Genomic DNA, 20697 nt, shown 5'->3' on the forward strand with positions numbered 1-20697 from the left:
ACAGAAGTCTAAAAAGAGTTGTTAGTTACCACCTCAAGAGTGGGAAAGTAAACAAACCTGAAAAAGAGCAGCAGTGAAGATTTTTATGTGTAATTTCTGGTCATGTAAATGTTTTTGAAAGAACATCAAGATCAATTGTTCTCCAGTGCCCTTTGCACTGGCAGAACCTCCCAAAAGATTTCTCCCATTTCATGGGTGAAAAAAGGCAAATGATATTCAGCAAAAGTACGTGCGAAATGGTTCACACCAGGGGCAAAAAGTAAAAAATAAAAATCCTGACTCCATACGCACACTGATGACATTTGAACTGTCAGTGGTGAGCTAGGAGAATTCATTGTCCTGGTAGCTTAATGAAATCAGTCCTATTTGGGTGTTCAAGATTCAGGCATTTCCTGTTTCAAGACAAACAGAGCTGGGATATACTTGCAAACTCCACACCCTCTATCCCTTTCCAGATGACCTGGCCCAGCAGCTCCACGCCTTCGGTGCTGCGATTTTATAGGATCCCTGCATTATCTCAAATCCTGTGAAGTCAGAGCTCTAGAGCATATGGGGAACCTGCGTGTGTAGAAGAGGATTCCTGCTTCAGAAGTCTAGCCTTAGTATATGGAGCGCCAGTGGGGTCAGGCCATTGGAAACATGGCGGGCATGTCCCGGCTTTCCCCTTCACACAACAAGGAATACATCTGAACTCATGTCAACTCAGTATGTGACTGGAAAGAAAAAGGCAAATTCCATGCTAGACATTACTGGAAATATGACTGACTATAATACCGTAATTCAGAGGTGCAAAAGTCCAATGGCCAAAATTCAACTTAGCGGTGGATGGAGCTGAAGGCAAAAGGAAGGACCAAAAATACCACCATATTTAAGCTTCAAGCTGTTATTGCCTGTAACTAAGCCTTAGGAAAGGCATTTAAACCTTTTAGAATGGAGGGGAAAATGCACAAAAGCTGGGAAAACACCAGACATTTGGAGGTAGGGAAAAGGAAGTGGAGTCAGGAAATGCTACAGGTAGGGCTTGACCGTGGGGCCAAAGATCAGGACCCCAAAGACAGGAGCCCCAAATGATGAGTGGCAGGGGAAGAGGGGAACAGAAGCAAGCTCTATTATATTTTTGTGTGCCATGATTTTTTAAGTAAATTTAAATGTAAAACTGCACATGTTCAGAGTATTAAAAAAATCAGGATTGGCAAATATTCTTGTTATTCATCTAACATATCGGCAACATAGAAGCCATTTCAAAGGATGAAATGGCAGTTGGAAGGTGGGAAAAAATGTTAGTTGTGTGCTTTGCAACTGAAATAATGTGCATGGATATCTAAAAGAGTTCCCCATAAGACCAGAAAAGGAGCAATCCTGTGGGCCCAAGGCAATGTCTGATGGCATGGGATACTTCAGATTCTTAGCTCTGAGTTCAGAGGCAATGCTGGACCTCAGAGCTGGGAATTAGCACCCTAAATGCTCTCCTTTCCCCTTGCAGCCAGCATGAAAACAACCATGCTGTCTGCCTCTCCAAGTTCAAGGATGCCTTGAAGAGGGCTAAAAGGGGGAGTTTGGATGTGAGAAAAGGAGAAGCTCAGATATGGGCTATCCTGAGGTCTCTTAGTCTCCTTCCCTTCCCTTCTGAAAATGCAGAGCCTGAGGGCAGGAAGGCAAAGGGCACCTCCACCATTCCTCCCACCCTGCATGTACGCCTCTGAGCCTGGGGGCTTATGGGAATCAAGAAAGCAACCCGTAGGACTGCACCTTCGGCCTCACAATTACCTAGCTGCATCACTGGGGCCAGGTGAAGGGGTCATGACATACTAGGGAGCCCTGGAGGCCCAAATAGGGCCCCAGGCCTGCGGTTTTGCACCCTGTTGTAATGCCTTTATGTATAATAACTCCAGGATGTGTTTGCCTTTGGGCCAGTGTGTATAGTTGTGGTTGCCTTTTTTCGAGAAGGAGAAAGTGCAGGAAAGGGCAGCCAAACTGATCAGAATTAGAGCAACCTTTGATAAAGAAATGCTAGATTTAGGTGTGGGGAAACAAGCAGCAGTTGAGCAGTGGTGACATGAAATACTGCTCATTTTTCCTTCTGTTTCACATGGTAGTATATTACCCTGTTTCAATGCATGTGTCAATCTGGTTATGCTTTATGTGCAACCATTTTTAGGGGTTTCCCTCTGGCATTATAAAAATTTCTTTGGGAAAAAAGAGATCCAGGCCAGATGTTGCATGCTGGCTGTCATGCCTGGATTCCTAAATGAAACTTTCAGTGGCTTCGAGTTTGGAATGCTATTTTTCTGATTTTCTGAGTTGTCTGAAGTCATGGTCAAAACAAGCTAGGCCTGTGCCAGGCACATAGTATATGAGCCAATGGATAATCCAAATGCACCGTCACTCGCTGGTGCTCAGCATCTGTTATGTACTCTTTCTGAATGAAGCTCAACTTTTTGGTAGTACCTATTAACCTTCCAGGCTAAAGTTCCAGCTGTGTGGCTGTTTTAAGACTGACTAGATTACTGCACCCATTTTATGGCATTTCCCTGTGCTAAAACTACTTTATATTCAAAGTGTACATGTTCTTTAATGGTAATTTGTGCTCATTCATATATTTGCTTGTTCGCTTGTAGGCCACATACATTTGTTCTCTTCCCACTCTCTCCACCCCTTTGCCATATGTTTATTGTGACTGTTAAGGGAGACTGAAGGAAGGACTTTTTTGTATTAACTGTGTGCTGAAAATAGTATTAACAATTAGTGTTGTGAAGCCTTCTCTAAATACTAGCAGGGGGAGGGGGTCTTCCTTTGACTGCTTCTACTAAAAATGTGTAGGATCTGCCATTCATAAATTGTAAGAGAGCCAGTGACTGACATAAAGTTCATGCTGTCAACAGCTTTCATTTGCCTTTTCTCCCTAAGTGACCATGGAGAAATGAAATAAGAAAATGTGTGAGTGCATATTTCTGCTGAACAGACTCTGCTAGACCACAGGAAAGTGTGGGTGATTAAACTGTCTGGACTGCCTGAAGACCCCCCTCAGTGGGAGAAATTCATGTCTGAGTTTTAACTTTCTGGTCCTCCTGTATTAGCATTTTGAGAATAGCCCAGAATCAGAGAATGGATCCCATTTCTCTCCATTCTTTTCCAGCAACTGAATGTATAAAAGCTTTCGTATTTATTCTTGGTTATCCTAGAAATAATAAACTACCCACATAGAAAAGGTGCTCACCCAAGATTGGAGGCTAAACATAATTATAACCAAGGCAATTTAACAGAGGGTGAGAGGGAAAATTTCCTTGGTCAGATACCTGTGTTGTGAAAATTCATTAAATGAAAACCTCCTCTACTTCATTAAGAGGTTACTAATAAAAATGAAAAGGTGGAATTCAAGTATATATTTATCAGATATTCTCTCATGTCTCCCAGCAGTCTAAATTAATACTCTCCTTCACAGCAAAATCCAATGAAGCAACAGGACTTCCTCTTCCTCTGCCCCCAAAATCTGCTCAAAGTGATTCCCCAACCCTTTGCAGCAGATTTGAGGGAGCACAGGTATCCACCAAAAGACATGATTGAATTGTTGTTCAGTTAGGAAATTGTCCTGCTAATCATTAATTGCTTCCAGAATTTTCTTGTGACCAATTGCACCATGAATACAGAAGAATAGTCTTTCCATAGGTCACAGTTACAATACCGCAGGCCCAAAGATCAAATCCAGACTATTTGGTTCTCAAGTCAGTCTTCTGTGGTTCTCCAGATGGACACTCCCCCGTTTCCTGGTCCCACTACTTTCCCCAACTAGCAGTCATGTAGCATTTCCCAGCTTTCATGACGTTCCCCCACCCATACCATTCTGAAAAGTCAAAATGCTCCTCTTAAGTTTGGTTAGAGACAGTAAGAGCCTTAAGCTACAATTTGTTGGTATTTGATAGTAGTCATTTTGCCTTCAGCCCTGCCTACCAGTGGAATGTGACCTCTGAGAACTTATCCAAAATGGAATCCAGCCCTCAAGGTGAAAGAGGTTCTGCACCCTGGGCATTAGTTGGTATTCATGTTGTTGTTTACCTCTTTAAAAATATTCATGATAGATAGATCTGGTAAAAGTGGATGAAGATTCCTGGGAGATCTCAGTAAGCAACCTGCCCCCAAGCAAAAAATGAAGTAGAGGTAAATTGCAGCAAACTCCTATTCTTCACGACACAAAAAAGTAGCCGCACTCTTGGGAAAAGTGCACTGGATTAGCCTATGAGGAAGTCAAGATGGGAAAGCTGCTAGGAACCAAGCCCTCAGGGTGCTAATTGCCAGTCTGTGCTTCAGCTACACAGATGTGTTTTGGGGAAGGATTTGAGAGGCTTGTCTGAATGACTACTTTTCCTCACAGTCACCTTGAGTTCTTGGTGAACTGATCTACCTTGTACCTGTTCAGGTCTGAGCACAGCTGAGCAATGATGCTGTTCTTGAGCTCTGCCACTTGAAAGCTACGGCAATTGAACTGTGTCTAAACAAAGGGATCCCATTTGCAGCAAAACAAAAGGAGCCACCCATCTACTTTTGACTTGGGCCATGGCCACCATTGACTTTGGCTTCACACGCCAGCAGTGTTGTCCTCAGCATACAACCCACAAGGGAATGCAAAGTTGTGCAGGAAAAAATGGTGCCTACTAGGATTGCTTACTGTGGTTTGAGAGGTCTAGTTTCATCATCTGGAAAGTGCTGAAATATGGATATAATTTGGAAGAGACAGCCATTGGGGTTTTGACTTGTTTGCAGAATGTTCCTGCTTCAGGCTCTGGTAGCAAGGCTAGGAAATACGTACATCTGAAAACCGCTTCCAGTCAAACTTGTCTGAACTACACGGAATAATCCAAGCTCAGAGTAGACTCAGCTACATGGACCACTGTTCTGAATCCCGATCAAGTAATTTCATGCCTTGCATCATTTCTTTCTCCTCTGTGATCTTATACAAGGCACTATCTTTTGGTGACTAAATATTAGAGTGATGCTTTATAACATTCTGATTGCTATGAGAAGTTTGGATGCTATAAGAATGTATTAATATTTGTAATACGCTCAGATATTACACTGACACAAGTACAACAGAAAATCCTATGGCTACACAACATTTATGAACACTCTAGGCTCCCTGAAACACGGAGATCTGCCAACACTAATCCAAAAGAATTACACACTTTAGGCCTGAACATAACATACTGTATGCCGTAACTCACATCAGATCAACCCATATGCTGCTGTTAATGTGCCAACTGACACATGTTAAGCCACAAACACAGGGAAGGATTGGAATTAAACTGAATTTTTATATTCTGCTTATTCGTTAAGACCATATATTAAATTTTATTTAAACACCACCATATTTTCTCCTTTCTTCAATCAACATTCTGCTCTAGCTACTGCATCTCCTACACCCTCTAGTGGATTCCTTTCAGGATATATGTTGTCTCCTGAGGATTATATGCTCCAAATGAGAGGAGCACACACTGTGACCACTTATATTGAAAAAGAGCTATGTGGAAACCAACTTCTAGTAATAACAATCTAGGTAACTTTGATTCTGGTCCCAATTATTGCTGTGCCAAGATGTCAATACTTAGGGTGGACTGTCCTTACTCTTGCACCCAACCAAGTTTTGAAACATCCAAGAAGGTCACTCTGATACTTCAAGTAAATTCATATTTTCCTGCATTTGCTGGCTGATTCCTGTGAATGTCTTTGGGGGTTTTGTCCAAAGCAATGCCTAGTAAGAATTCAGGACTGGACCAAAGAGGAAGCGTGTTGTGCTTTTTAATGACTGTGGACAGTGCCCTGAACCAGCAATCCTCTGCAGGGCCAGCGTCTGAGATGAATACTTGGCAAATGCTGTGTGCAAAACAGTGGTTTGGCCGTTTGAATTCAAAGACTGAGCAAGAAGGTCAGAAAGAGATGCAAGTTGGTTGGGTGATATGCCTTGGAGTGCAACACCTCTCCCTCTTGGAGGGTCTAATGAGGACTATTGGATCTGCCTCCCAGGAGGCTGTACTCCACAAGCTCTGCTAGCATATTTGGAAATAAAGCAGACAGCTGGAGCCTTTGGTGCATGTGGCCTCTCTCATTCAAAGGAAACAAAACCTACTAATGCTGTGCCTAGAACTCCTCACATTCTGAAAAGTGGACCATGCATGACAGTATTGTAGTATTTTCTGCATGGCTTAACATTTCTAAATTCAATGGAAGTCTAGTTCCCATGTGGTTGATGTGACTGGGTGCTGTCCCCACTCTTTTTCCTCACCAAACTGGCACATCACGAGCAAAGAAGGTGGTTTGCCTTCCCATGTATGCAAACCTGTGATTTGTACTTTTGGCCAGACATTCAGATGACATACCAGAACTGATGACAAATTATGCTGGAGGCACTGGGGTCACTCCAAGTCTAGGAACTCTGCAGTGAGCACATGGGAAAATCAAGGGCTCTCATTTGGGCACCTAGGCACACAGCAGCAATACATCTAAGAGGCCCAGCAGCTAGTGGAAGAACATACGCTTTCATGTAGAAGGTCTGAACTTCAGTCCCCAGTATTCCCAGGTTGGACTAGGAAAGGTTCCTATCTGAAAGGTTCCTATCTGAAACCCTGAAGACAGTAACTTCTACCATCTCTCAGTATTAGCTATGTTGGCTTGAACTGCTGGGCTTTGTAGTCCCAAACATCTGGATGGCCACATGTCCCTCAGCCCCAGTTTAGACAACAAACGCTGTATGGGATAGCTTCATAAGGTCCTGGGTATGTGTCTTGTTTAGCAATCTTCTCCAACCTGGCAGCTCCAGCTGTTTTGGACTACAAGTCAGCATTCCTGACCATTGACCAGTGGTCATGTGAGCTGAGGCCAATGGAACTGAAATCCAAAACATTTGGAAAACACCAGATTGGGAAGCTGATACATAATGATGCAATCACAATTGTAATAACCTCATGATGGTCTTCCAAAGTCAGGCAGGAGAGGAAATAAGAAAGGAAGGACTAACATGGAGAGAGCAAAACAATATCTCATATCTAGGCCACCAAGGGCTTTTCTATGCTAGGCTGTTAATCTGCTGCTTCTACTTCTGGCTTTGTCACAAAATTGAGATCGAAGCACTAGTATTTCCTTATCTGCTTTTCAACCATATAACCTCTAGGTGGCATTGTGATGTAGTGGAATAGCATAACTACATGTGTGGAAACAGAATTTTCTTTCACCATCAAAACAACTGCCCCATTTTTTCTGCTCTTAAAAAAAAACTCATGAAAATACTGTTTACAAACAGAAGTGAAACTGGGGGCAATGAGATGATGGGTCACCACATCATCTAAAGAAACATAAAACTGTGAGTAAGGAATGACAAACCAACAATAAACACTTTGGGTAGTTAAGCTCTGATTTTTGCATAGAGCTAGTCCAGTAAGTTAAATGGCTCTTCTCAGCCATCTTTAGTAATGTCCAGAAATCAAAAATGTCCATAATGTTATTATAAAAGAAAACTCCGCTCCAAATTGAACATACAGGAAAGAATTGTTGTAACCATATGGATGGGAGGAGTATATTAGGATTCTACTTAAAGAATCCTAAAGTCTGCACTGCAACTTAATGGCAGCCAGCGAGTGCTTCAGCCTGCAAGATTTGCTCACAAGATGGAAAAGTAACCCTTGAAGTCCATTGTAAACAATACTGGGGCTCATTTCTCAATAAGTATGTTTTATGTGCAATCATGCCTTACTATTTGGTATAACCACAAGATGAACCTTTAATATACGATGGCATTTGTGTTACACAAATATGAAAGGCTGCATGGCAAATTCCATGTGAATGACTTCACTGCAGGCCATTTTACTATTGTTCCTATAATAAAGCAGCTCTCCCATTTCTAGAGATCTGAGTGTCACTGCGACACATAATTGCTGATTGACTTGATTTTGACTCTAGTGGAAAACAGAAAATAATGTCCTTGTCAGATAAATGTTTCAAATATCACCTAGCACTGTGTCAAGTATCAAGAGATCCAAGGGATGCCTTCCAGAGAGGTAGCTGTGTTAGTCTGTTAAAGCTAAGAGTCTTGCAGCACCTTAAAATTTAACATTTCCAGAAAAGCTTTTGCCAAAATAAATCTGTTAGTCTTTAAGCTGCCACTGTGTTCTAATTAGTATTGGAACACTAATATTCCTTCCATTAATAAACAATTGTTTTATTATATAGAAGTGACACTGATGATAGCATGCATATTACATTCTTGAAAAATGTAGTTGCCTAGAATGAGGACACCTTCAGTACACTGAAAAGAGAATAGTTGCCGAAACCATTGTATATATTCTTGCTTGGGCTTTAGGAATGCCACACATACTCACAAGGGAATTCCATATCAGGCTGATTTAATGTCCTGCACAAATATTGTGTCCTACCAGAAATCCCAGAAGGATGGCTTAGAACTTAAGAAAAACCCTGCTGGAGCTGACCAACAGTCCAGCATCCTATTTCCACTGTGGCCAGCCAGATGCCTAGGGGAAGCCCACAAGCAAGGCCAGCAAGGCCCTTATTGCTGTTGTTCCCTAGCAACCAGTTTTCCATTGAGTATCTTATCTGAGCCTTCAGGTAAGCAAACAGCCATAATGGCTAGTAGGTATTGATAGCCTATCAACTGAACCATGCTCATCGTATTTATGTATAACAGGACAGAAGCATGGCATTAAATTACAAGAAGGTGATATGCAGAACATGGTATGCATAACCACAGTCTCATAAGAATATGTTGTCTAAACTAAAGAGGATATGGAAATTTCCAAGAAATTGGAATTTGGATGGATAGATATCTATCAAGATGCTTGATGTCTTGGGGCATGGGGCTAGATGAGATGATACGCTGCTACCATACTTATGATTGTTGCAGGAATCCTAGGCAAGATGACAGTCATAGACAACCAGTGGGAGAGCCGTATGCTAGAATATAGCTGATTATGCATGTTTTGGAGGCAAAAAGCACCTGGATAATTTTTTATTCAGAAGTATATTCCATTGTGATCAATGGAACTTCATGGTAGGTGCAGGACTGGAACCTTGTAGAAAGAGATCTACAAGATTCGCTCTAATGCCATACCCTCTCATAATCCCCACTGAAATGAGCAGGTTTGAAACACTGCATCCAGAAGCAGAATCTGGCCTCTTGACTGTTGTGGATTTAGACCTTAATGCTGTATTAACACAGTTTTCAGCATTAGAAGCAGACTGCAATCAAGATACCAGGCTGAAACATTCCTTTAGATGCATGAGAATACATGGTGTTGTAATCAATCCTACTGTGCTATCTAATATTTGGAACCTGAAAGCAAAAGGACTGAGTCTACGAGCAGTCTTCTAAGGTGATTACTATGAAGTGCATTATTTGTCACTTGGAGGTCAGGTAGTCTTCAAATTTAGCAGTAAACAATTGAAGCTTTGAACCAAATGAATGCTTACATTTTAGGACTGCTCACTACAGAAACATTCCTTTTCCTTTTTGCTAATTACTTTGACTTTACAGTTTTACCTGCTGGAGCCCCTGCAATATCTAAATGACTGCATTATCAAGTTCAATGCTGTTTTAAATAAACTAGCACTACTAAAATGTAGTAAGCTGGCATTGCTACTGCATGCACCTATATAATCATTATGGCAAAGCAGAGTGGAATATAAGACTGCTTGAACAATCAGCATTGCAATTTGCACAGTAACATTGTTTTAGACCTAATTAGTGCTTAGGCAGTTCCCTTACAAAAATATGAAAACTGCACCAGGATGTAATTGTTTAATGAATTTTGTGCAAAGCTCATCTGCATAAAATTACATTTCAGCAGGAAAAAAAGCCCCAAGTTCAAATGCTATTTGCTCAAGAGCCAAGACATTGTGAATTTTGCCCACTGCGTTTTAGCTTTGGTAGGCTGGCTTTGATATTTCAAATAAATACTACAAAGTTAAAGCCTCCAGCTGCAGAACAACCCATCTGTAGATGTTGTTTGGTATATTTGGCAATTCTGAAAGATGATTTCCTCTCTTACTGAAAATAACCCTGGAAAAATAGCAAATAAAATTAAATTTTAATTTTAAAAACCCACATTATTTGTCAGCCAAAGAAATATTGACACTTCCAAAGTATTCTACAGTGGTCAGATCACAGAACTCTTAGAACATCAGATGCACTTTCTGGCTGGTTTCATACCTGGGGGCACTTCAGTATGTTGTCATTTTCCAGTTGCTCTGGAACTACCTGCATGTTGTGGCAGTTATGCATCGGTGACAGAACCAGCCCACTAGATCCACACAGCAACGGTCTTGGAGCCACTGCCCTGGCTGCACATGTTGCCATCTACATATGGGGTGATATAGTATAAATGCCGACTGGCATAGGAGAGATCTCTCTATCTAAGATACCAAGAAGGAAGCACTTGGTTTATATAGAAAAATGTTACCAACTTCAAACCTGAGTATATGGCCTGATCATATAGTTGGCTTTGCTTTGAAATGTTTTCTTGCCCATTACTTTTGTTTTAATCCAAGAGAGAGAAAAATAAGCAATTTCAGTGAATCAGCTTTCCTCCCATCCCGCCCACCACTTATAGTATCCTATAACTAAATAGGAGTCTTTACCCATCAAAGAATTTTGCTTTCTTATCATCACCATTTTTACCCAATACCAACAACAACAGGAAAAGTTGTTTTGGCTTATATCTAGGACTGGATTTTTATTTTATTTTTTATTTTGAGGGGGGATTTTGGCATACATTTGCCTACATTATGAAAGAGAAAAGGGATGAAAACTTTAAGCAAAAATTGTGGCTACTGTGAAAGGGGAACAAAAGGACATCTGTGAAGTAGGCCACAACTGGCAGAAGAGCTATTTTACCTCCAGTGCCAGCTGCAAGGGAAATGTGTACTCACCACCCCCACAAAGACTTCTTTGTTTTGCTGCATAAACCATGGAATGGCTGGAAACTTTTTAAGTGATACCAATTGAAGGCTGAAATCTTTCTTTCTTTTTGCTGTTATCTATGCCTTCTCTTTTTGCTTCTTTTCCAAAATGGACAGGGTCTCTGCTCCTTTGCAGACTCTGAGGAAAGAGGAGTTCTCTCACAATCAAAGCAGTATCTTTATTCACCAGATGTATTGCCAAGCCTTCTAGTATGGATTACATAGCAAAACTAATTTTTAAACTTCAAAATAGAAATGTTCATCTGATAGTTGCCTTCCATTCTATAGTTGTACCATGGAGGTGGGTAGTAAAGTGGAGGGGAGGATCTTACACATGTCACAAGCTGAGGAATAGTGGAATATATTGTGACATTTTTCTAATAATGGATTGGAACAAGAGTCTGTACAATCCAGCATTTGCCATCAACAGTGGTTAGTAATGAAAAAGCAGGAGAACCCAAAGATGTATAGAAGACAGCTAATTGCAGTTGGCAACCCGACTCTCAAAATGAGTGAGATGGAGATAGACATCCTCTCATGCTTGCTCCCAACTTTTGGTAAATATTCCATATGGCAGCATAAATTGGTCCTTAATAGGACAAAATTATTCTACAGAAGGGATGTACAACTTCAGGCCCACGGGGCAAATCTGACCTACCTGGGCAGCATATGCAGCTCTCCAGATGGCTCACCTTCCCTTTCTCTTATTCCAACCTGCTTTCTTCTAGCCACTGATCATTTGGTGGTGTCTCAGCAGTTTTCTCCTAAATTCCTCCCATGAGGCTTGGTTACTGGCAATCAAAGCTTTAAACTACAACATACTTGCATTTTGTCCGGTAGTTTTGGTTTTGGACCTGCCCACCATTGGAATGAGACCTCAGAGAGCTTCTTCAAATGAAATTCAGCCCTCAGGAAGCTGGCAGAAGACTGAAGGAGGTAGAGAGATACTGTTTCTTTGCTGCTCTCACTGCCCCTAAGAATTCCAGGGCTTGATTGCATCCACTAGGACTTTTCCTCCATCTCTTCTATTTTGTTTCATTGTTCTCAGCTCCAGGGTTTACCAGGGAGCTATTTGAGATCTATAGAGAAGGTGCTCAGAAGCAATCATGTCAGCTGCCTGAGTCATCTCTGTGTTTCAGAGATCAAGCAGGGATTTGATAGGACTGCAGCCATAACAGCTGGAAAAACATCTACAGCCTTCTGGAAATCATCTGGACCCATTCGCTTCTGGGAATAGACCATTTTAATAGCTCCCCAATCTTTTCAGAGGGGGAAAGTTGGTGTCAGTCTAAACCTCAGCAGGGCATGACCTGTCTGTGGCAAAGGGTCTGAATCACAGTCTCCCATATTTAGGTCACCATCCCCAAGCCTGGCTGAAGAACAAAGAAGTTCTAGAGCGTGCCCTGCTATATGCATTGGGTCAGTGATTGCCATGGAGATCATGGAACCCTGAGCAGCCCCGGACAAGGCATGATGTTGTTGTCTCCAAAGCCAAACCGCCTGGGGGACCATCAGAGCCACTTTACACAGCGCACCTACCTTTTTGCCTGAGGCAAGAAACTGCCCACTGCTGCCTGGCCATCGCCTCTGCTTTCTTACTACAGGGAACAGGCTCAAACTGTCACCAGCTCCCGCAAAACCGTGCGACTTAGCTGTGTCTTCGAGACTCCAGAAAAGCTTCCTTCAGCTGCAGAAGAAGGAGGTGGCAGCCCTGGGGGGCGGGAGTGGATAGAAGTGGTAGAAATGTGGCTATTATTATTATGGCTAGGGTTATGGTTAGTGTTCGGGTTATGTTTATGGGTATGGGACCTCAGTTTGGTCCTGTATGAAACCTGCTGCCTGAGCAAGTGCTTTACTTTATCTAATGGGAGGGCCGGCCCTTTGCAGCACCAGCATGCACTTGCAACTGAGTATACATCAAGACCTGCAACCGATCATAGCATGTGTTTGAAAGATGCACTGTTTGCATTTATGTTTAGATACGTATAAAACATCTTCAGGTGCAGAGTACAACACAAAAACTCAGATGAAGAATTTAAAAAATCCCCACTGTTCCTGTGGCCCTGAGTATATCTGACCACAGGAGCATTTAAAAATCTTCCCGTCCTCCAATATTGTGCCTCCATACCCTTTTCTTTTCATTCTTTACCCAATTTCCTAAAGTGAAGAAGTTGCTTCACATTCTTCAGGTCAATGATCATTTCGTATCACTCCACATTGTCAGCCACTGACCAAAACCACAGGTTTTTACCTACTTGTCCACTTTTTAGCAAAAAACAAAAACACAAAAACAAAAAACAACCTATTATAGTAATATTTGTATAGCAGTAGCCCACAGTACCATGCTACAGTATTATAGGATATTTTAATAAGACTTGATTCCTGGCTGTTACCATAGATACAACTGGCGGTATGAGAAGGAATTATGTGTATTGCCAAGTTGTGGCAACGGAAGCATGAGGAGAATCAAGGATGATCGGAAATTAAGCTGTACTCAACCTCTGTGATACATTGTTGCAATAAGAATATGTAACTGGGAAAGCAGAGCCAAGATACCAATGCCAATTTATATTTCTATCTGATCCACCTTTCCTTAAACCCACTTGACACTGTTCATTTATCCCCATTTCCCCCACTGAGGCAGGATCTGCTTGCCTAAGAAAGAGACTGACATGGTTGAATCAGAACAAAATTGCTCAGCAGACTAAATGGGAAATAGGATACATTTACTGTCCAAGGTAGATGGGGTATGTGCACTTATACTGCCTCACCAAGATTTTGGCTGGAAAGTTTTTTCAAGATAGTTTTCCAAGTGTACCAAAAATGCGGGGGGGGGGGGGGGGGGGATAGAGAAAGAATAAAATATTCACACTGAACAAAATTAAAAAACATCAAGCAATAATCCAACCTTTGAACCAAGTTATAGCACAAAACTTTCATACAATGAAACATCATTTCAAAAGAAGGGTTCAGCTGGTTTGTTTGAATGAAAGGCATGACGTTCTACATCCTGAATTATCCAGCAGCTGCTGTTACATAGGAGTCCCCCAGTACCCTTTTGAGTATGTGGGCTGGGGGGTGGGGGTGGGGGGGAGAGACAGAAGACAGACAGACAGACAACAGGGACAGGGGCAAATTTACATTTGCACAGCTCCTAAATGATCATACTTAAATTAGAATATCTTTCAGGAGTTGGTTGATTTGCTGAAGTACAAACATGTTTGTGCAGGTTATTGAACTATTTTGACCATAAGATCCTTGACTATTTTTCATTGTGTTTCACCACCAGTAAGTTTGGCTTTACAGAAGAATGTAGCTCATTTTTATCTCTTCTTGAAAGACTGGTGGAGAAGCAGAAGCCCACTGACCAGTTGGTGGCTGGGATTAGGAGGATATTCCTGAGCCAGCTGCTGGTGTTCTGCCCCTTGCCTGGTGATCACTAGCTGAGACAGCTGTTTGTCAGAATGGCATCAAGAATTCTCTTTAGACTTTAGCTTCTGTCCTTGATCTTGTGAAATACTGAACATCTTCCATTGATCTGGAGTGGGAGTGGGAAGGAAGTGTACCCATGTGAGATCTGCTATCCCACTGAAGCCCGGGAGAAACATACACTCACTTTTTTAATGGCACAATCCTGTATATATTTAGACAGAAAAAATCCTACAATTTCCAGCATCCCTCTAGGTGGCTGAAAGGATATCAAGAGGGTTTTCTCTGTTTAAACATGCATAGGATTATGACTGAAGAAATTCATAAACTTAATTTGAAAGATTAGGCATTTCATGGAGTTTCTTGATGACTCAAAAGATTTTTCTCATTCTTTGAAGAACAGCTGTACAATGAAACTCAGGTCTGAAAGTAAACGGAACATTTCTTATTGCAGTAGATGAAAGATTTCTGTATCCCATAATTATATGGCCAGAATATATTTCCAGGTCATCTTGTCCAGATTTCAGGTCATCGTGCCTGCATCCACAGTACTGGAGGATATCATGCCACTATCCAAACCCATGTGGTACTTTGAATATTATTAAAATTCTTCTGTACCACAAAAGCAAAACTGACCATGTTTCATAATGCTGGAAGTATGTGTTGTATTATAGGAAGGTTTAACCAAACAGATACATCTTGTGTAATTTTCCAGTCACATCTGTAGTTAGGCAACATACGTCCTATGGGATAGGTAGATCTATCATAGCTCAGAACACATTCAATCTAACCTTGTGATATGTGCCATTTTAATCACCTATTTGTTTTTAATGAGGTTTTTAGAAGTAGTAAGCATGTTTCCAAATGCACACATACAATAGCAAAACACCATCAAAGGAAAGGACTTATACTCATTCAGCAAAGGTGCTTGCTTATCACAAATATATACTAGCTACTGGACTGCACCAAGGAATTTCAGAAGAAGAAGAAGCCTTTGCTTTACACATTACAGCAATGCTTTTGACTGTGTGGATTATGAGAAGCTATGGATAGTCCTGAAAGAAATATATGTGCTGCAGCAATTGATAGTCCTGATATGCAACTGTAAGGACAGATGACAGAGAAACAAAATGGTTTCCCATAGGAATATTTGTCAGACAAGGGTGTACTTTATGTCCCTATCTGTTCCATCCGTGCACAGAACTTACCATAAGGAAAGCTGGATTAGGATCACAGGAGAAAGGAGTGAAAATTGGCAGAAGATACATCAGTACTCCTGATCATTATGTATGGGTGAGAGAGCCCCTTCAGATGCTAGTAAACAGAAGACACGATCCCTGTTGCTTTAAGTTTTCTGGTAAGAGCAAGTCCTAGATCAAAAGAAGAACAACTATGAGACCAAGCAATTCCATTAAGGAAGCTACAGCCTTGAGTTTACAAGAGCTGAGCAGAGCTATCAAGGACAGGGCATTTTGGAGGACATTCATTCATAGTTACCCTAAGTCAGAGATAACAGGACGGCATGTAACAAGAAAAACAACGTGCATATCTTGCACAGTATCCCCTGCAGCTGTGGGAAGGAGATTTAGAACCCTGTTTGTGACTTATAGCAGACGACCAATGATCATCTGTTTAGCAGCATCCTTACTCTACAGAAATGCCTCTTGTGGGAATGTACCAACCACAAAATTAGTGATAACAACTATATTATTATTGAGAAGGATCTCAGAAGGTTTAGACTATTATGTTTCTCTATAAACATTCAGTCTGATAATAATAAATCCTAAAATGTTCATTTGCTAGTCTGGCCTCTGTTGTTGAGTGAAACAAGTTACTGTACAATTTGGTATCCCACATTACGATATCATTTTCCCATTTCCTACCTAATTACACTTCTCAAACATAGAAAAACTTTGTTAAATATTACATTCTCCTAATTCGCAGGGGTATCTTTTAAAAGGCCTGTTTGTCTTTGTACTCTCCATACATGCATTTTACCTCTTATGGATATGTTTTCAGTATTATTCTCAGACAACCTTTTGAAGGTACAGATTGAAATTTTGGAAAGTTTTCAAAAACAAAAATAAATGTCCCAGCTGGCTTCTGAACAAGTGTACTCAGGGCAAAATTGACACTTGCCTATTCTTCATGCATGTTTTGCACATATTTTTCCTATTCGGATTTCTCTGTGGCGAGAAATGTCATGTTCGAAGAAGTCCTTAGAGAGCTTTCTTGTGCTCATGCCCATACAACATGCAGTTCTTGGGGAACCATTGCAAGCTGCAAAGTCAGGAAATATCTGAACAATTGGATTAAAGAACACTGATGAGAGTTTATAAGGTATACCCATAAAGGACATCAGTGTATAGATAAAAACATTAAACAAGGGAAAGAAAGTCAAAAGAAAGTCGAGAGAAAGAAAGAAACTCAACTGGTGTATATTGAGTCAGTTGCAATGCCATTCCATAATCAAAAGGTTATACTCAGGATCTGACTTCCACAAGAGCAAGGGTTCTTTCTAGATTTGGGAGATCCCCCTCCCAACACCACAGCTAACTCCATTCAGGAAAGTTTCTTGGTTCTGTGTCAGGGGACTGGAGAGCTTGCTGTAGGATGAACAGAGTGGAGAAGTCTACTTTCTCCAGTGCAGTTGATCCGGCTTAAATTCAGATTCAATACAGAGTGTGTGAATGAAAAGTGGAGTGCAGAAATAACTGCATAAAAAGGAAGGATTGTTAATCCCATCACCCATTTCTGTCTTGCATAGTAGTTCTGGAGGAATTCTGTATTCTACAGGAGTGACTGTTTCTGACAGAGTCATTTTGAGACAGCTTGTGCACTCCTTACAAATACTAGATGTGGCTCTGCCCTTTATTTCTATGCAATATGGATTTCCCAACTATTTTTTATAGCAAATTATTTTTCACCAGATGACAGCAATGCCTACACGCAAGAGTCTGTTAGATAGGAAGCTCCACCTCCAACTTTCCTTTGATCTTCTCAGATTCCAGCAAAATACTGCAGCTCAAATTGGGTTTTGGAGTTCCTCTGCTCTGAACTAGCACTGCTGCAGTTTTACCTACCCTGTTCTACTGCTGAGAAGTCAATAGCCTGGGACACTGGAACTATAAACATGGCTACCCCTCCTTACTGGGGAAGCAGTCTATAATAGGGGAATGACAGTTACCTATAGAATAGAGCTGCCAAACAAATATAGACTCAAGCATTTGCATGAGTAAATACAGCATAGTTAAAGAGTACTGGCATTGGGCACTGCCCCAAATACCAACATTAACACTTCTGGGATGATTTGTAAACAAAATGTACATATTTCTCTGCTTTCATATGCTATTGAACAGAAGACATGAGCCCTGTTTCTTTAAGTTTGTGGCCCAAGAGTGTCCTAGATCAAATCAAGCCAGAAACAAAAATGATGAAAAAGGGACGGTTGTACTTTAGGCACATCATGAGAAGGCAAGACTCACTGAAGAAGGCAGTAATGCTAGGGAAAGACAAAGGCAGACAAAGAAAGGGAACACATTTACAAGAGATGAACAGGGTGTCAAAGACATGCTATTTTGGAGGCTATTCATTCATAGGGTCACTGTAAGTCTGAGATGACTTGACAGCACATAGGAACAACATAGTCTAATATAGACCATAGTCTAACATAAGTATGGACATTCAAAACCAAAAGGTAGGACTTTTGACTAGTATAGACTGGATTAGACTCTAGCTAGTGATATGATAATAGTTTTGTGAGGGTTCCAGGAGGGTCATGGGCACAGCAAACCATAGCTTACCTGGGAGACAGAATTGTGGGAAGGGTACCCATCCTACTTCTAACATGAAGGACTTGACCTTTTCTCTTGATACTAAAGTTGTTTGTGATTGGGTGAACAGGATCACTTATGAGATGGATCTTTCCAAGAAAGTGTGGTCCAGACTCTTGTGCAAGCTCCTTATTTAATTGCTCATTAGGAGAGCTATCATATGGTCCCTAGTACGGGCTCAGGAGGGGGATTCAGAGCTTAGACCCCAGACCTGTCCCCACATACAACTGGTGTGCAAAGTACTGTGCCAGCTGCTTTTCTGAGTGCAGAAAGGCAACTGAGGAGGAGGAAAGAGTCATGGTCGGTGGGGGGGGGGGGAAGGAGACTTGAAGGACCAGAATACAAAATATCCCAAGCCTCCTCCAGCCCCAGCCTTCCCCTTTAATGCTTCCTCCAGAGACCATGATAGGGAGGCAGAGGCTGCCTCTGCCATTCCTGCCACTCTGCCAGCTGCTCAGCAGGGCACAGGAATCTGGGAGCAATTGAGTTCAGGGACTTGTGTGGCAAGGGTATAGTTCATAGGACTGGGCACTAATTGACTCTCCCACATAGTTTAAATTGGGTCCAGCCTATGTAGGGCACAATCCTGTGGCCTCCCAACATTGTCTATCATCTCAAAGTTGGGACTCCAATGGCTGAGTGTCCAACTTGCCGCATCACACCTGCCTAGAAAGAACCATGCTGGCTGCTCACCAAAAAACAGCTGTTTAGAGAAAACGCAGGGTGGAGGTATGGCAGTGGCCAAGATTGCCACCACCATTCCCTCACTCCTGCCACTGGGTTCTCCAAAGCCTCAGAGTCTGGAGGCTTCCATGCATCTGATGTGGGGGCAATAGGACAGTGTGATTAGCTCCCACCTCTCCTACACAAAGGGTTGGATAAAGACTAAGTTCGTTGCGAGCCAGTCATGACTAATTTAAGTCCTAATGCATGTCCAACTTATTCTGGTTCCAAACCAAGGATTCTGAAGATGGCTAGTTGATGGAAATTTGAGAACCTTATGATGGATGGATGGATGGATGGATGGATGGATGGATGGATGGATGGATGGATCATAATCTCAGAGTGGCCTAAAATTTCCAACCAGACTGGCTTAAAAATTTCAGCTCCTTTAAAATATGGGAAACAGGCTTTTTCATCTCTCTCTCTCTCTCTCCCTCCCTCCCTCTCTCTCCCTCTTTCACACACACACACACACACAGGGAGGGAGGGAGAGATTCTGGATTATCAGGTTTTCCATAACAAGGAACAAATGTGCCTTTCATTTTGAAGCTTTGCACACAGTTCCTTTTTTAAGTGAGCAGGTAACATTTTTGGCAGACGTAATTTGGTACTGCTTTATTCACATTTGTGTTTATCAGCCTCCATTTCATTGTGAAACATTGCACTTTAGGAGAATATAGGAGAATAAAACCCACCAATTTGACGGTAAACAAGCTTTGGCTTTAAGACAAAGCTTGCTTTAATCTCTACAATCGGGATACAGATCTGAACATGTTTTTCAACAAATCTCTTATGAAGAAATCCTATTCATGATTATTATCTATATGAGAATTTAAAAAATGTCTAATTGCCTTCTATTAAATCTGTATTTATCAATTGCGGCTTTCTCAGGGAAATTATAATTTACAAAAATGCTCTGCATTCCAAGCTTTAACAGTTGGAGGTAGATGTCCTTAAGGATAGTGGGGGGGGAAAAGTTCCTTTTTAAATGGCACATTTACTAATTATAAAATGCTCTTATCTCTCTGCAGCCAAAGCCAAAATGAACATGTGCCTTGCACTAAGAAATCCCAGGATTGTCACAACTTGTGCCAGCTGTTGAGGTTATGACACCTGTGCCAGCATCGCCAGCTCTGCCCACTGTCATCTGTTCCAACTGCTCCATCTGCACTGTTTGTACCAATTCTCCCATTTCTGCATCTGTACCTTCTGCAGAAATGGTTCCAACAATGCCAGCTGTGTCATTGGTGCCAAATATGCCAGATGTTCTATTTGTCCACCCTGGGCCAAATCAATGTAGTTTTGTGCTCATTAGTTTTAGCTGGTAGATTCTATTTCACATTTTTTTAGAAGATAGAATCATTACTAAATCACAACTACAACTGCTTAACATCTATTTAGCCATCCATCTATCTGTAAACACAACTTTGTTACTGTGTAGTCTGTCAACATTATTTTGATCACATTAAACCATACGTGATGACTGGAAGTTCTGTCTCAGTGACAATGTGTTTCCCTTCCTGAAGACTCTATAGCTCAGAGGGAAAAAGTGGAAATAACATTATGGACTGCAGCCTGAAAATTGCATTAATGATTATGAAAAACATTTCATGAGCATCAGGGTACTGAACTGCTTAAGTAGCTGTGGAACTATTCTGAGGTGAATGCATGGATTTAACTGACAGTCTTCACTGAAGTCCTTCCTTGTGCGTTGTGCTGCTGAATTGTTGTTGCTCTGCTTGCACACCCATTGTAT

The 20697-nt window shown here is 41.5% G+C and overlaps 1 long non-coding RNA gene across 2 annotated transcripts in view; it reads left to right on the forward strand.

The window, feature by feature from the left end:
* Positions 1-20419, forward strand: part of LOC123032498 — a 39193-nt gene extending 18774 nt beyond the window's left edge. For both annotated transcript variants that reach the window (XR_006416490.1, XR_006416491.1), the window contains one exon: positions 19973-20419. This is a non-coding gene — a long non-coding RNA (uncharacterized LOC123032498). The remainder of the gene's footprint in view (positions 1-19972) is intronic.
* The last annotated feature ends 278 nt before the right edge of the window (positions 20420-20697 follow it).

The sequence above is a fragment of the Varanus komodoensis genome, unplaced genomic scaffold, assembly GCF_004798865.1.
Source record: "Varanus komodoensis strain SLA01 unplaced genomic scaffold, ASM479886v1 scaffold1, whole genome shotgun sequence".
Lineage (NCBI taxonomy): Eukaryota > Metazoa > Chordata > Lepidosauria > Squamata > Varanidae > Varanus > Varanus komodoensis.